Source organism: Lipotes vexillifer, unplaced genomic scaffold, assembly GCF_000442215.2.
Source record: "Lipotes vexillifer unplaced genomic scaffold, Lipotes_vexillifer_v1.1 scaffold621, whole genome shotgun sequence".
In the NCBI taxonomy this organism is placed as follows: Eukaryota; Metazoa; Chordata; class Mammalia; order Artiodactyla; family Lipotidae; genus Lipotes; species Lipotes vexillifer.
Window position 1 is genome coordinate 1,741,004 of NW_006792411.1, and position 12,053 is coordinate 1,753,056.

Below are 12,053 nucleotides of genomic sequence, written 5' to 3' on the forward strand. Positions count from 1 at the left end.
TCCCCGATGCCAGGGAAAGGCTTCAGCCATCCTCTGAGGACTCTGGAGGAACTGCTCAGGAGTCAGCGGACAGGTCAGAGCTCACATCCACACTCAGACCCCAACAAACTGGGGCACTTGGTCTGCCCAAGGTGCCTTCTGGGGGTGCTGTTCATCTCGAAGTCTGTGTGGCTGCAATGGGGAGGCCCCCTCTCTGCACCTCACTTCCCTGCCTCTAGGTGGGGCTGTAGAACCACTCACTCCCCAGGTCCTGAGGAGGCGGCCTTCCGGCTTGTCAGTTCCCAGCAGGGTATCCACTATGATGGAGTCTAGCATAGGGGGATGAGAGCGTGGGCTCAGGAGACAGACAAGCCTGAGGTCCAGGCCTGCCTCTGCTGTGGGGCAAGTTACTGACCCTCTCTGAGCCTCAGTTCCTGCATCTTTGAGGCGAGAGAGTGTCAGCCCCGTGGTGGACTGCTCAGGACGCTCCGTGTCAGGAAGTGGCTGGCACTTAGGAAGTGCTCAGTAGGTGGTGACCGTTTTTACCAGTACTGCAGGCCTGCTGCACCACCTCCCCCATTCATCCCACTCCTCCCTGTCCCAGCTGGGCCAGGGGCCACCTCTGTCACCCCACAGTCCCCTGGGCCTCCCTCCAGGCCCCATACTACCTCAAGGAGTGGGCCTGTGACACGGCTAGCAGCATCTACAGGTGATCAGCACAGGTCTCCCAAATAGTAGAACCCTGATTTCAACATCTCCCTCCCCCAAGTGTGGAATACCTGGCATTAGCACACCTCCTACCCACAAGGAATGAAAGCGAGGGACGATCAGATGGCAGGGGCTCCCAGGCCTCTGAGCTGGCCCCGGCCCCTCGCCCCTTGCTTGTTTTGGCTCCCTGTCAAGAATGCTGGCCCGGGCCTGGGAGGCTGACTGACCTCAGACTCCGGAGGGAAAGTCACACTTTCGATCAACTCCCCGGAGCAGCCCTGCATTCCAGGAGGGGCGTGGGAAGGGCCAGGCTTCCCCGGGCTGAGCTGAGCGGAGAGCTGCCTGCAGCCTGGTCATCCCCGCAGCAGCCTCGGCACTGGCCCACGCCCACCTTGGCGTCCCCTAGGGGAACCTGCCCCACCAGGGAGGGATGGGGACGGGGGTCTGGGAGAAGATGCCCAAAACCACCACAGGCAAGAAATGCAGGGAGGTGCCCAGGGAGATGTCTCTGGCTTTTCCCATCCACACCCCAGCTTCCAGTGTTGGCTGATTTGCCTTTTCCAGTGTTATCCCCATCCCCACAAAAACAGGAATCTTCTCCATTATTCTGAGCAATTCAGGTCTCTCTCAAGCCCATGTCCCCCAACAGGTGGTCCCAAGGCTGTCTAGAGCTGTCCCTCCTGGACCAGCCTTGTTGTCTAGCCCCCTCCCCGCCCCCGGGGTTGTTTCAGCCAGAGTTGTTCTCCGGGGCGCCAGTCCTGGAGAAGGCTTCCGTGGGGAGGTCACCCAAGAGCTGGGCCTCGGAGGGTGGACAGCAGTTGGCTGGCAGAGAGTATCAGCCCAAGCATGGTCTACAGCAGAGTGCGGCGTGAGCACAGAGGCTGTGGGCAGCATGATGGGTGGGGCAAAGGTCCCCAGAGACATCTTCCTTCTGTTACAACCAGCCTCTCTTCCTCCAGAGGTTCCTACGACTCCCCTGGCTGGCGGCTCCTGGGCAGGCTTCCTCCCACAGGCCAGTCTCCAGACGGGACAGAAGAATGGGCCAAGGGCAGTGGAGTAGCCTGGGCAGGGGATCAGGGGAGAGGATAGCCATGTGATGCTGGGTGAGGGCTCCATCCCCTTGGGACCACGTTTTCCCCATACCCACCATGAGGCAGTGACCCTAGAATTCCTGAGGTCCAGAGAAGGGAGCCTTCTGGGCTCCTCCTTGGGAGAGATAGGCTGTTTCTTTCTAGAAGATGGAGCACTGTCGTCCTCTAGTGGCTTTGGTGAGAGGCGGCAAAAACCAAAGCAGAAAGAAACTACTGGACAGGTAGTCATGGTCCAAGTGCTGACGGATCTACTGCCCCGCCACACCCCACCCTCAGCAGATCCTCGGATGTCACCAGACGACCTGGGAAGCCAGGCTCCTGTGAATGGCGTTGCGGATCTGAGTAAGCTTGAGGAGGGCATGTTAGGGTGACAGGCTGTGCTGAGGTTACATCTGAGTCTGGGGTTGGGCTGGTACTGAGGTGGGGGACACGGTGAGGGTGGACTGGGGCTGCGACCAGGACAGGTTCCTTCCCAAGACCCCACAATGCTGGGAGGAAGGTAGGTGGTTCCTAACTCTGGTTCCCACTTCAGGCCACTGATCTGACTGGCTCTGTTTAACCCACACATGAAACCCTGTGTCAGGCACATTAAAATAAAACAAGGAGCCCATCAGTAAACTTGCTCAAACCTCTTAGATAGCTTCATCCACCAGAGGGCAGACAGCAGAAGCAAGAAGGACTAGTCCTGCAGCCTGTGGAACAAAAACCACATTCACAGAAAGATAGACAAGATGAAAAGGCAGAGGGCTGTGTACTAGATGAAGGAACAAGATAAAACCCCAGAAGAACAACTAAATGAAGTGGAGATAGGCAACCTTCCAGAAAAAGAATTCAGAATAATGATAGTGAAGATGATTCAGGACCTTGGGAAAAGAACGGAGGCAAAGATCGAGAAGATGCAAGAAATGTTTAACAAAGACCTAGAAGAATTAAAGAACAAACAAACAGAGATGAACAATACAATAACTGAAATGAAAAATACACTAGAAGGAATCAATAGCAGAATAACTGAGGCAGAAAAACGGATAAGTGACCTAGAAGACAGAATGGTGGAATTCACTGCTGCAGAACAGAATAAAGAAGAAAGAATGAAAAGAAATGAAGACAGCCTAAGAGACCTCTGGGACAACATTAAATGCAACAACATTTGCATTATAGGGGTTCCAGAAGGAGAAGAGAGAGAGAAAGGACCCGAGAAAATATTTGAAGAGATTATAGTTGAAAACTTCCCTGACATGGGAAAGGAAATAGCCACCCAAGTCCAGGAAGCACAGAGAGTCCCATACAGGATAAACCCAAGGAGAAACACACCAAGACACATGGTAATCTAACTGGCAAAAATTAAAGACAAAGAAAAATTATTGAAAGCAGCAAGGGAAAAATGACAAATAACATACAAGGGAACTCCCATAAGGTTAACAGCTGATTTCTCAGCAGACACTCTACAAGCCAGAAGGGAGTGGCATGACGTATTTAAAGTGATGAAACGGAAGAACCTACAACCAAGAATACTCTACCTGGCAAGGATCTCATTCAGATTGGATGGAGAAATCAAAAGCTTTACAGACAAGCAAAAGCTAAGAGAACTCAGCACCACCAAACCAGCTCTACAACAAATGCTAAAGGAACTTCTCTGAGAGGGAAACACAAGAGAAGAAAAGGACCTACAAAAACAAACCCAAAACAATTAAGAAAATGGTAACAGGAACATACATATCGATAATTACCTTAAACTTGAATGGATTAAATGCTCCGACCAAAAGACACAGGCTTGCTGAATGGATACAAAAACAAGACCCATATATATGCTGTCTACAAGAGACCCACTTCAGACCTAGGGACACATACAGACTGAAAGTGAGGGGTTGGAAAAAGATATCCCATGCAAAAGGAAATTGAAAGAAAGCTGGAGTAGCAATACTCATATCAGATAAAATAGACTTTAAAATAAAGAATGTTACAAGAGACAAGGAAGGACACTACATAATGATCAAAGGATCAATCCAAGAAGAAGATATAACAATTATAAATATATATGCTCGCAACATAGGAGCACCTCAATACATAAGGCAACTGCTAACTGCTATAAAAGAGGAAATTGACAGTAACACAGTAATACTGGGGGACTTTAACACCTCACTTACACCAATGGAAAGATAACCCAAACAGAAAATTACAAAGGAAACACAAGCTTTAAATGACACAATAGACCAGATAGATTTAATTGATGTTTATAGGACATTCCATCCCAAAACAGAAGATTACACTTTCTTCTCAAGTGCGCACAGTACATTCTCCAGGATAGATCACATCTTCGGTCACAAATCAAGTCTCAGTAAATTTAAGAAAATTGAAATCATATCAAGCATCTTTTCTGACCACAATGCTATGAGACTAGAAATCAATTACAGGGAAAAAAACATAATAAACACAGACACATGGAGGCTAAACAATACATTACTAAATAACCAAGAGATCACTGAAGAAATCAAAGAGGAAATCAAAAAATACTTAGAGGCAAATGACAACGAAAACGCGACGATCCAAAACCTATGGGATGCAGCAAAAGCAGTTCTAAGAGGGAAGTTTATAGCAATACAATCTTACCTCAAGAAACAAGAAAAATCTCAAATAAACAATCTAACCTTATACCTAAAGGAGCTAGAGAAAGAAGAACAAACAAAACCCAAAGTTAGTAGAAGGAAAGAAATCATAAAGATCAGAGCAGAAATAAGTGAAATAGAAACAAAGAAAACAATAGCAAAGATCAATAAAACTAGAAGCTGGTTCTTTGAGAAGATAAACAAAATTGATAAACCGCTAGCCAGACTCAACAAGAAAAAGAGGGAGAAGACTCAAATCAATAGAATTAGAAATGAAAAAGGAGAAGTAACAACTGACACTGCAGAAATACAAAGCATCCTAAGGGACTACCACAAGCAACTCTATGCCAATAAAATGGACAACCTGGAAGAAATGGACAGATTCTTAGAAAGGTATAACCTTCCAAGACTGAACCAGGAAGAAATAGAACATATGAACAGACCAATCACAATGAAATTGAAACTGTGATTAAAAATCTTCCAACAAAACCGGCTCGGTTCTTTGTGGCTGTCTGGAGGGGTGGGATAGGGAGGGTGGGAGGGAGGGAGACAAAGAGGGAAGAGATATGGGAACATATGTATATGTATAACTGACTCACTCTGTTATAAAGCAGAAACTAACACACCATTGTAAAGCAATTATACCCCAATAAAGATGTTAAAAATAAATAAATAAATAAATAAATAAATAAATAAATAAATAGCAAAAAAAAAAAAAAAAAATCTTCCAACAAACAAAAGTCCAGGACCAGATGGCTTCACAGGTGAATTCTATCAAACACTTAGAGAAGAGCTAACACCCATCCTTCTCAAACGTTTCCAAAAATTTGCAGAGGAAGGAACACTCCCAAATTCATTCTATGAGGCCACCATCACCCTGATACCAAAACCAGACAAAGATACTACAAAAAAAAACACTACAGGCCAATATCGCTGATGAATATAGACGCAAAAATCCTCAACAAAATACTAGCAAACAGAATCTAACAACACATAAAAGGATCATACACCATGATCAAGTGGGATTTATCCCAGGGATGCAAAGATTCTTCAATATATGTAAATTAGTCAATGTGATACAGCATATTAACAAACTGAATAATAAAAACCATATGATCATCTCAATAGATGCAGAAAAAGCTTTTGACAAAATTCAACACCCATTTATGATAAAAACTCTCCAGAAAGTAGGCATAGAGGGAGACTACCACAACATAATAAAGGCCATATTTGACAAACCCACAGCAAACATCATTCTCAATGGTGAAAAACTGAAAGCATTTCCTCTAAGATCAGGAACAAGACAAGGATGTCCACTCTCACCACTATTATTCAAGATAGTTGTGGAAGTCCTAGCCACGGCAATCAGAGAAGAAAAAGAAATAAAAGGAAAAGAAATAAAAGAAAAAGAAATAAAATACAAATTGGAAAAGAAGAAGTAAAACTGTCACTGTTTGCAGATGACATGATACTATACGTAGAGAATCCTAAAGATGCTACCAGAAAACTACTAGAGCTAATCAATGAATTTGGTAAAGTTGCAGGATACAAAATTAATGCACAGAAATCTCTTGCATTCCTATACACTAATGATGAAAAATCTGAAAGAGAAATTAAGGATATACTCCCATTTACCACTGCAACAAAAAGAATAAAATACCTAGGAATAAACCTACCTAGGGAGACAAAATACCTGTATACAGAAAACTATAAGACACTGGTGAAAGAAATTACAGATGATACAAACAGATGGAGAGATATACCATGTTCTTGGATTCGAAGAATCAATATTATGAAAATGAGTATACTACCCAAAGCAATCTACAGATTCAGTGCAATCCCTATCAAATTATCAATGGCATTTTTTACATAACTAGAACAAAAAAATCTTAAAATTTGTATGGAGACACAAAAGACTCTGAATAGGGCTTCCCTGGTGGCGCCGTGGTTGAGAGTCCACCTGCCGATGCAGGGGACACGGGGTCGTGACCCGGTCCGGGAAGATCCCACGTGCCGCGGAGCGGCTGGGCCCGTGAGCCATGGCCGCTGAGCCTGCGCGTCCGGAGCCTGTGCTCCGCAAGGGGAGAGGCCACAACAGTGAGAGGCCCGCGTACTGCAAAAACAAAAAACAAAACAAAACAAAACAAAAAAGGCTCTGAATAGCCAAAGCAGTCTTGAGGGAAAAAGAATGGAGCTGGAGGACTCAGACTCGCTGACTTCAGGCTATACTACAAAGCTACAGTAATCAAGACAATATGGTACTGGCACAAAAACAGAGATATAGATCAATGGAACAGGATAGAAAGTCCAGAAATAAGCCCATGCACCTATGGTCAACTAATCTATGACAAAGGAGGCAAGGATATACAATGGAGAAAAGACAGTCTCTTCAATAAGTGGTGCTGGGAAAACTGGACAGCTACATGAAAAAGAATGAAATTAGAACACTCCCTAACTCCATACACAAAAATAAACTCAAAATGGATTAGAGACCTAAATGTAAGACCGGACACTGTAAAACTCTTAGAGGAAAACATAGGAAGAACACTCTTTGACATAAATCATAGCAAGATGTTTTTTGATCCACCTCCTAGAGTAATGGAAATAAAAACAAAAATAAACAAATGGAACTTACTGAAACTTAAAAGCTTTTGCAAAGCAAAGGAAACTACAAACAAGATGAAAAGACAACCCTCAGAATGGGAGAAAATATTTGCAGACGAATTAACAGACAAAGGATTAATCTCCAAAATATATAAACAGCTCATGCAGCTCAATATTAAAAAAACAACCCAATCCAAAAATGAGCAGAAGACCTAAAAAGACATCTCTCCAAAGAAGACATACAGATGGCCAAGAAGCACATGAAAAGTTGCTCAACATCACTAATTATTAGAGAAATGCAAATCAAAACTACAATGAGGTATCACCTCACACCAGTTAGAATGGGCATCATCAGAAAATCTACAAACAACAAATGCTGGAGAGGGTGTGGAGAAAAGGGAACCCTCTTGCACTGCTGGTGGGAATGTAAATTGATACAGCCACTATGGAGAACAGTATGGAGGTTCCTTAAAAAAACAAAAATAGAATTACCATATGACCCAGAAATCCCACTACTGGGCATATACCCAGAGAAAACCATAATTCAAAAAGACATGTTCACCCCAATGTTCATTGCAGCACTATTTACAATAGCCAGGACATGGAAGCAACCTAAATGCCTATTGACAGACAAATGGATAAAGAAGATGTGGTACATACATACAATGGAATATTACTCAGCCATTAAAAGGAACGAAATTGGGTCATTTGTAGAGACGTGGATGAATCTACGGCCTGTCATACAGAGTGAAGTAAGTCAGAAAGAGAAAAACAAATATCGTATATTAATGCATATATGTGGAACCTAGAAAAATGGTACAGATGAACCGGCTTGCAGGGCAGAAATTGAGACACAGCTGTAGAGAAGAAACGTATGGACACCAAGGGGTGAAAGTGGTGGAGGGGGGTGGTGGTGTGATGAATTGGGAGATTGAGATTGACATATATACACTAATATGCATAAAATGGATAACTAATAGGAACTTGCTGTATAAAAAAATTAATAGAAATAAATAAATAAAATAAAACAAGGAAAATGCAATCAAGAGAAACCCTCGAGTCATTATGCTAAGTGAAATAAGCCAGTCAGGAAGTCTGGTCTGGGTTTCTGACAAGCTCTGCAGATGGCAAACTCAACCGTGTTTTTGGTAGAAAGGGCAGAATCCCAGCACGAGTAGCCGGCATCATGGAAGCAGTGGATGGTACATCCGTGGATGGTACTGATGGCCGGGTGTGGAGTAGAACGCCCGTGGGTGAGGCTGGATGGGGTGTGTCAATGACAGCGCCATAGCTCTATCCCTGCCTCTGCACACAGCAGCCCTGACCACCCTGACCGCCCAGAGACATATCCTCTCAGCTTCTGGTCAGAGCTCCTCTTTCCATCTTTACAGCTCAAGACCTGTGATTCCATCTCATTGGAGCACATTTAACATGAGACTATTGATAAATTATAAAGGGAGAAAAAAGTGCTACAGACCCTATCTATAAACAACTTGATAACATTAAAATATACATGAATAATTGACATAGAAAAAAAGCTGGAAGGAATACGCCAAAATGTGAACAGTGGTTATCTTGATGGAGAGATGATGGTGGTGAGCTGAGTAGTTTTATTTTCTTTGGCTTCTCTGCATGTAAAATAAAAAAAAATTCTATCAGGAACATATACTGCTGTTATAATAAGAAAAATATTATTGTAGCTGTCTAATACAAGAAGGGTCTGGACAGTGTGCATAAAAAGAGAGCTGGCAAGACAAGACGATCTTCTAAAGAGAGTGAGCAAAGTGGAGTCCAGTGAGTAAGCCAATTTCTCTAACACAATGCAGTCTCTGCCCTCACCAGTCTCATGGTCAGGGAGCGGGGACAGACATGGAAGCAAATGGTACAAGAGTGACCAGCACTATGACTGGGGTAAGCTCAGGAGAATGTGGGAGCTCTGATCAAGGCTGAGAAGGTGGGGGAGGCTTCCAGGAGGAGGGAACCCTTGAGGAGCATCTCGAAGCGGGAACAGATGGTCTCCAGGTGCAGAAGAGGAAGGACGGTTTGCCAAGCAGAAGGAACAGCACGTGGAAAGGCCCTGAGGCAGCTTCATTCCAGCCTGGGTGGCTCATCAGACCAATACAAACAAATAAAACCAGGAGTTTCCTGGTGGTCTGCTGGTTAGGATTCGGCGCTTTCACTGCTGTGGCCCCGGGTTCACTCCCTGGTCGGGGAACTCCCGCAAGCCTTGCAGTGAGGCCAAAAAACAAGCAAACAAAACCACCAAAGGTATAAGAAGGATCCGGTTTGGAGAGGATGGTATACTCCACCTTGAGGATAGCTTTTGAATATATTTTTAAATAGTCCCTTTTATTTTCCCTTCCTACTTCACACAGAATAGAAAACACTTAAGCTCTGATTCACCTGTTAAACCACTCCCCAGGGCTGTGGTTTCCCTGAGAAATTGCAAATTGCCCAGCGAATGCTAAGAAGTTTGATAAAATCAGAAAGGGCTGGGGTGGGGGGGTGTCTCCACGGCTGTATATCATTCCCCACTTGTCTGCCAGGGAAGAAGTCATGCCCTGGGTTGGGGGTGACATGTGGGCTCTGTTGGCTCCGTAACCCCAGCAGAGTCGTTGGCGCTTGTTACCTTCAGTTTCTCCAGTAACCGAATAGATAGATGATGGCCCCAAACAGCCTAGAAGACCTCTCACCGCATGACCTGGGTACAGTGAAATTGTGAGACCCCAGGCTTTTTAAAGCCTACCCACCTCCGCTGCAGAGAGCAGTGACGCGTGTCAGGCTCAGGCCACCTCCTTCATGGATGAAGGACAGAGGATGTGCGGGGTCCACCCTGACCATATGCCCCCCTCTGGCTCCTCCACTCCTACGACCCCTGCCACCTCACTTCGCTCTGCGCTAGCCAGAGTAAACTGCCTTACAAATGTGGAAGGCTCGTACGTTTTAAATATTAACTGAGTCTCCCTGACCCCCGGCACTTCCCTCCCTTACCTGGGACCTCTCCCTCCCTCCATACTCAAAGGAAAGATGCCACAGGGCAGAAAGCAACTAGGGTGCAAGGACCCAGTGCACAGTAGATGCTCTAGGACCAATCTAGGGCTACCACGTGGAAAGGTGGAATTGAGAGTTGGCTCTGTGTTGTACACCTACTCCCAGCAACATCTTGGCATGACACAAACCCCTGGAACTTGGCCATGACCTTGGCGGAAAGGTAGAGAACCCCGGTGGAATGGGGTCTCAAAATAGAAATGAAGTTGTGGGGAAAGTCAGCTCATTTCACACATGCCTGGGTTAATGGAGTGGGTCGTGTACGCATGCTTCTCTCTCTGGAATGTTCCCCCACCATACTCCAAGTGCATACACTCACACACACTTTGCCTGGATCATGCCTACTTACCTGCTCTCCATTCAAACCTCACAGTTTCCATATGACTCCTCCAGAAAGCCTTCCCTGGCAGATCCCACCCCTTACCCCGATACCGCCAGGCTGCGTTAATCTCTGATAATTTGCTTACTTCTCTATCACCTTCAGTAAACCATTAGCTTCTCAAGGGCCGGGGAAATGTCTAGTTCATCTTTTATTCCGCATGCTAAGAACAGTGTCCAGCTCTTGGTAGGCGTCCCACAGATAAATGACTACATGGTGGGTGAGGAAGACAAGCCTGGGGAAGGTTGGACCATACCCTGGGACCATGACCCCTCTGTGACTGTGTTCTGAACCTTTCTTGCCTCCTACCTGCTGACTCTGTCCCACGTCCCTCCTGTCCACTTTTTGGGAAGATTCTCAGAAGAAATGCAGAGTAGGGGGAAGCACAAGAGGCATGCAGGAGGAATTTGGAAGAGAGGGTCGGAGAACCTATGGGTGGAAGAGGAAGGTAGGAAATTAATCCTTTTGATGGTGACTGAGAGATACAAATGGAAGAATTGTACTATGTTGACACTGCGTTTTTTGTTTGCTGGACTCTGGTCTTGATCCCACAGCAATTTTCTCAGACTGGACCACATGGACCACAGCTCTATAAGCATTACATCCTTGAGAAACCCCAACAGAGAGTTCTTGCCTCTTCTATCATTCTTCTCCCAAATCAGCAGAAGGGAAGAGAGATTTCTCTTTCCTGGGCTGCACAGCCCTTCATATCTTAGACCTATGTTAGCTCTTCATTCAGTAACGTTTTCTTGAGCCCCCTATATATCCCAGGTGTAGAAGGCCCTTTACTTTCTTATGCTCTTCATCTGCAGAATACTCCCTCAATAACACTCCACCTGAGTCCCTGAAGTCGGCAGCTATTACATATTTTCCTGCCCAGCCTTCTTTCCTCTTATTATTTTTAATTAAAAAAATTTTTTATTTATTTTTTGGCTGCGTTGGGTCTTCATTGTTGCACGTGGGCTTTCTCTAGTTGTGGCGAGCAGGGGCTACCCTTTGTTGTGGAGCATGGGCTCTAGGCGTGCAGGCTTCAGTAGCTGTGGCTTGCGGGCTCAGTAGTTGTGGCTCGCGGGCTCTAGAGCATAGGGTCGGTAGTTGTGGCGCACGGACTTAGTTGCTCCGCGGCATGTGGGATCTTCCAGGACCAGGGCTTGAACCCGTGTCCCCTGCATTGGCAGGCAGATTCTTAACAACTGCGCCACCAGGGAAGTCCCTTTCCCCTTATTTTGGAGACAGCACCTCAGTTTTCCTCAGGGCAGCCACCCACCCCACTCCAATCCACCCCGCCCTACCCCACCCCATCCATGTGGATCGTGCTGGCGGATCTCCTTGCTTTGGCTGAGAGCTGTGCACACGGCCTGGCCAATCAGTGCTTTCCACCTCCTCTGACCTCACCCGACCCTGATCCATCATCCACGGAGCAGCTGGAGGGATTTTCTTAAGACTTAAACCAGATTATATAATTCCTCTGTTTAAAATCCTTCAAAGATTTTCGTATGAAGCCCAAAGCTCCTTACAGGGGGCCCACAAGGCTTTGCCACCTCAAAGTTTCAGCTTGAATGTCATTTACTCAGAATACTCTTCGTGACCATGCTATGCGGAGTTTTGTTTATTTTCTCCATAGCATTTATCACGTTCTGT